Below are 6,238 nucleotides of genomic sequence, written 5' to 3'. Positions count from 1 at the left end.
GATTGTTTCAAAAGACACTGCAGTAGCCACTGTCATTTCTGTCCCCAGGTTTGTGGTGTGACAATAAAACCGCTTCATTTAAGCTACTTACTGCTGAAAGATTCCTAGGCTAGTTCTCTCATAACTCAGTATTGGTACCTTATGTCCCAATCCTCTGATCTGTCTCATGAAAACTTTGAGTCAGTGCTGGCATAGGGGAAGTTTATGTAACTCCTTAAGTCTTATCGATCTGTGACATGAACTATGGCCTTAAACATACTATGAACTTGTAGAATGTAAATAAGCTTAGAAAACCTTGTGTTCAGGCTTAGACCCAGTCCTTCTTTAATGTTCTTAACTAATTTGAGATGGGTAGATTGTAAGTTAAGGGCTTATTACAAATTCATGGCTTGGAGTTTATTGTTACAGTGTTTTCTGTATCTTCTTTAGAAATAGCTGAGAGGAGTGAGTAGACAACACTCCAGATAACGTTACATGGATAGTTGGTTTTCAAAATGTCAGAAGTCCATAGAATTGACATTACAAACATTTCTCTATTAATGTTCATCTCAATTAGAGACCTGTGTTCTCCTGACAGCTTCCTGTCTTGGATTCTAAGAAGAAATTGAGCATCTTTGGAGTTACTCCAGTTGTGGTGAGACAGCCACTAGGCAAGAATTGCCTCTTTTCATCTACAGACAAATTACTGTCCAGAAAAGGACACACTTGCAGAATAGTCAACTGATTATTATATCTGCCTAGACAGAGTAATCAGCCCTTAATAATTCTGCACCACTAAGGTCTGTCAAATGATCCTGGGCCAGAAGGCTGAAGATCAGATGCTCCAATGTTTTGCAGTATAGGGACTGTACAGGTGTTCAGCAGTATTTATAAATTGGCAAAGTCTTAGAAGCTATGCTTTGTGCTTCCCATAATTTCAGTTAACTCAGTCATTATGGATTTCTGGAGGGGTTGAAAACATATAGTCTCATAGCCAATCCTGGCTATTTACTTTGAGAGAAAAGATTTGAGTAGATGGTTTTCAGCTGATATTCATTCTAAAGCCAAGATAAAAGCCAGGTTCAGAACTAAGTGTTTTAGCTGGAGAGATGATAGAGGTTCTGGTTAGTCAACAAAATGATGGACTGGATATTAGGATTATCTTGTATCCCACTGGTACAAATTGGTATAATTATGCTCTAATTGTATTTTTGAGACAAAAATTTTATTTTACCAGGAAAGGTGATATGTAGAAACAGCTAAGGTGAGAGGAAGAGAAGGAGTAAGGAGAGGAGGAGGAGAAGGAGAAGGAGAGAAGAAGCTAGGTGATGAGGAAGAGAGAGAAAAAGAGAGGATGGGACATGGAGGCAGATGTTCACATGTCTCCAACAGTAAAAGATAGTGGATTTATGTAGGTTGGGTATTGGGTTACGCTTCTTTAGATCATTACCAAATTTACAAATCTTTTCATTAACATTCTTAAAAATTGTATAAAAGCAAAAAGGAATAGGAGGCATGGTATAGGAGTTTTCTAGGAAGAGGAATTGGGGAAAGGGAATGGCATCTGAAATGTAAATAAAATATCCAATAGAAAAATAAAAAGAAAATAAACAATCAAACAAAGAAAACCATGTGTTCAATTATCCTGAGAAAGTATAAAAGGTAAAAACAATTAAGTGGCAGTGCAGCCTTCTTCAGGTTGCACTGACAGGTATATGTTGTCTGTTTGGCTGAATTCTTTCTCTATTTTATTGGCTTTCTTTTTTAAAAATTATTTATTTAGTTATTTGTTTCCCTTCTTCAATTTGCATCCCACTCACTCCTGCCTACCCGGTAATCCCCTCCCACAATCCTTCCCCCATGACACCTCTCCTTCTCCACTGAGAGGGTTGAGTGCCCCCTTGGTATCTCCCTAACCTTGCACATTAAGTCTCTGTGAGGCTAGCCACATACTATCTTACTGAGGACAGACAAGGCAGCCCAACTAGAAGAATATAACCCACATAGAGGGAAGAGCTTTTGGGATAACACCCCCGCCCAACACCGTTTCCAGTTGTTTGGACCCACATAAAGAACAAGCTGCACATTTTCTACATATATGTGGGGAGGCATAGATCCATCTCATGTGTGTTCTTTGGTTGGTGGTTCAGTCTCTGAGAGCCCCATGGGTTCAGGTTAGTTGACTTGTTGGTCTTCTTGTAAAGTTCTGTCTCCCTAGGGGCCACAATTCTTTCTCCTATTCTTCCATAAGAGTCCCTAAGCTTCATCCACTGGCTGTGGATGTCCATCTGTTTGAGGCAGCTATAACTGGGTGGAGCCTCTCAGAGGACAGCTCTGTTAGACTCCTGTATGCAAGCATAGAAGAGTACCATTAATCGTGTCAGGGATTGGTATTTGTCCAAGTGTTATTTAGAGTTTTGTATCTTCATAGGCTGTGTTCATTCTTGGAGAGACATGGCAACATCTTCTTCTGTCATGCAAATGCCTGGATGACTATTGCTGGCTAGGTTACATTCTCTAGTTTGTTCAGCTGTCCAGATCTAGCCAGAAAAGTTGTGGTCATCCCATTTCTATTGGCCTGCCTGAGGCAGATGGCACAGGGTCAAACTCTGATTCTAAACATGGACTGTGGGACCTTAAACCAGAAGTTTTCTTTCAGTTAATATTTTTTAACATTTAACATTTCTCCATTTCTATTAAATTAACATCAAATGACCCTTTAATACAGGATGTCATGTCCTGGTAACTTCCAGCCATAAAATTACCTCATTGCTACTTCCTATAAATTTTACTACTATTTTGAATCATAATGTATATATCATATATATTTATGATATATATTTATGATATATATTTATCATACATATATACATATGATGTATACACATATATATTAATATATATATATATATATCATATATAATTTTGCTACTATTTTGAATCATATGGTATACAGGATATCTCATCTGCAACTCCTGAGAAATCGTTTTTGGACACTCCCCTAAGGGTCATGACCCACAGGTTGAGTATCATTGGATTAGAGTTTTGACTGCAAAAAATCTAGAACTGTAGCAATTTTGCCCTGGACAAATGCGACATTCATGCAGCTCTCCCCCAGCCCGTCTCCCAAGAGGTCTCCCATAACTAGGGCCTCAGGTAAGACCCCTGCCTTAGTACCCTGATCCAGGTGAGAACCCCGTGGAGCACAACTGACACAGGATCTGTCCACCCTGCTGCAGACACATCTTCTAACCAGTCTTCAACTCCCCTCTGAAGAGATGGGAACCTCTCACCTACACCACAGCCTGACCACCTTTCAGGATCTCTGCTGTAACCAGGGAAAAAGGAATCCTCCCCACCAAAGACAGCACTCTCTGCCTCATAAGAGGCCTGCTCCAACCCATGTCACAGAGCTCTCTACCTGGCTACCAAGAGGGTCAGACTTTCATCAGAGACACCCATGCACATTGACACCAGAGATAACCAGATGGTGAGAGGGAAGCACAAGAACACAAGCAACAGAAGCCAATGTAACTTGATATCATCAGAACCCAGATCTCCCAACACAGAAAGCCTTGAAGACCCTAATACAACTTAAAAGTAAGATTCTGATCTACAATATCATTTCATGAAGATGTTAGAGGCCTTTAAGAAGGATGGAAACAACTCACTGAGAGAAATACTCGAAAGGGTCTTTTATTTATTAAACAGAGCTCAAGTTCTTATATTCCTGGCAATGATGATGTTTCCTACTCTTTGTGATAAGAGAGAGCAGAGATGACTACTTTGTCTCACTTCATATGTGACAAAATATGGAAATAGATTTTCTCATCTATTAACAATAATAACCTACATTGCCTGCTTAGAAATACAGCAAAATCACAGTGGGAAGAGAAAATCTCTGTTATCACAACTAATTTCAGTTTTTTTTATTTATTTATTTTTATATTTTATTTACATTTCACATGTCATCCACTTTCCCCGTTTCCCCTCCCTAAAAAACCCCTATTCCATGCCCCCTTTTCTTTTTGCTTTTATACACTTTTAAAATGTTAATCAAAGGCTTTAAAAGTTTGTTAATGCTCAATCAGAAGTGTTACCCAATACCCAATCTAGATGTATCAACTCTCTGACTGGTGGAGACACGTGAACATCTGCCTCCATGTCCCCACTCTCTTTCTCTCTCTTTCACTCTCTCATCACCTAGCTTCACACTTCCTGATAAAATAAAACTTTTCTTTCAAATGCAATTAGAGCATACTTATTCCTAATTGTACCAGTGAGGTAGAAGATAGTTCTAATTTCCAGTCCATCATTTGGTTGACTAACCAGAACCTCTGTCATCTCTCCTAACTAAAGCACTTAGTTCTGAACCTGGCATCTGAACCTGGCTTTAGAATGAATATCAGCTGAAAACCATCCACTCATACCTTTTCTCTCAAATTAAATAGCCAGGATTGGCTATGAGACTATAGGTCCTCAACTCCATCAGAAATCCAGAATGACTGAGTTAACTGAAATTATGGGAAGCACAAAGCATAGCTTCTAAGACTTTGCCAATTTATAGATACCGCTGAACACCTGGACAGTCCCTGTTTTACAAAACATTGGAACATCTGATCTTCAGCCTTCTGGCCCAGGATCATTTGACAGACCTTAGTGGTGCAGAATTATTAAGGGCTGATTACTCTGTCTAGGCAGATATAATCTGTTGACTCTTCTGCAAGTATGTCCTTTTCTGGACAGTAATTTGTCTGTAGATGAAAAGAGGCAATTCTTGCCTAGTGGCTCACACTGCACAACTGGAGTAATTTCAGGGATGCTCAATTTTTTCTAAGAATCCACAACAGGAAGCTTTCAGGAGCAGATGGATCTTTATTCAAAATGAACCTAACTATAGAAATGTTTGTAACGTCAATTCTATGGACTTCTGATGTTTTGAAAACCAACTATAAATGTAAGGTAACCTGGACTGTTGACTGTTAACTCCTCTCAGCTCTTTCTAAGTAAAATATTGAAAACACTGTAACAATAACTCTAACCCATGAATTTGCTATAGTTTCGTAACTCATATGCTAACCGTCCCAAATCATTTATAAAAGTTAAAGAAGAACTGGGTCTAAGCCTTGTATTCGTCAGTGTGTTATACAGGCACAATGCCCATGAGAATATCAATATTCATCGCACATTTATATCAATAAGAAGCTCATACCAATAAAAACCTTAAATTTGAAATCAAAGTAAATTTTGTACCATTTAAGAAATTATAACTTCATCTTGATATTAATTATACAGATTTCTACCAATAGGTTATGGCCATGCAATAAGTTCTAGCTAATCCTCCCTATTCCAACAAAACTACTACTTTTCCCTAGAAAGACAGACCAATATTAACCACCATAGTCCCCATGCCCAGGGAATAGGGGCACTGACTCTTCTTTAACTTCTTCCAGCTGATTATGAGCGTTGAGATATTAGAAGAGGGGTGGTGGGAAGAGTAAATTGAGAAGCCTCTGACACTGTGTCTTCACTGCATCCAGATGGAATTTTCCAGGACATCAGAGGTTTGGGCAGGACTACTAAGTATGCTTGATGAGTAGATACACCAAGGTTGTGAATTCTGCAGTATACAATTCTCAGAAAAAGTTTTAGTATCAAGAAAAAATTTTTTCCTAGAGGTTTGACATTTTTTAAAGATGTTGGTTTTAGCAACTTTTCTTTATTTTTCCCTTGTTAAAAATAGTTGTAATATTTTTAGTTCAAATTTTATCCCCTTATCCCATTTCCACCACCACCCAGGAACCCTTTATCCCATCCTGGCTCCCCCCTTGTGCTTCTATGAGGGTATGATTTTCCAGTTTCTATGATGCTGTTTCCAGTAACATAAATTGCCTCCTAAATTTCTAAGTCCTTCCCTTTATGTTATTAAATCTCCTATTTTTCTTTCCTTTTTTTTCTCATTTTTCCCTTTTTAGTCTCTTTTTTTTTTTTAAAATTGGGCATTATATTTACATTTCAGATTTTATGCCCTTACCCCACTTCCTCCCAAGACCCAAAAACCTCCTATTCTATCCCCCTTTTCCATGCTTCTATGAGGCAGTGCCCACACTTATTCCCCCACTACCGCCTTTCCACCCTCAGGTCCCCCCCAGTCTGTGTTTGTTTTTTATGGTACAAAGAATCTCCTCTCCCACTTATGCCTGACAAGGACATCCTCCCCTACATATACTGCTGGAGTCATGGGTCATTCCCTATGTTC

The sequence above is a fragment of the Arvicanthis niloticus genome (assembly GCF_011762505.2).
Source record: "Arvicanthis niloticus isolate mArvNil1 chromosome Y unlocalized genomic scaffold, mArvNil1.pat.X SUPER_Y_unloc_4, whole genome shotgun sequence".
Classification (NCBI taxonomy): domain Eukaryota; kingdom Metazoa; phylum Chordata; class Mammalia; order Rodentia; family Muridae; genus Arvicanthis; species Arvicanthis niloticus.
This window is presented reverse-complemented; position numbering follows the sequence as displayed.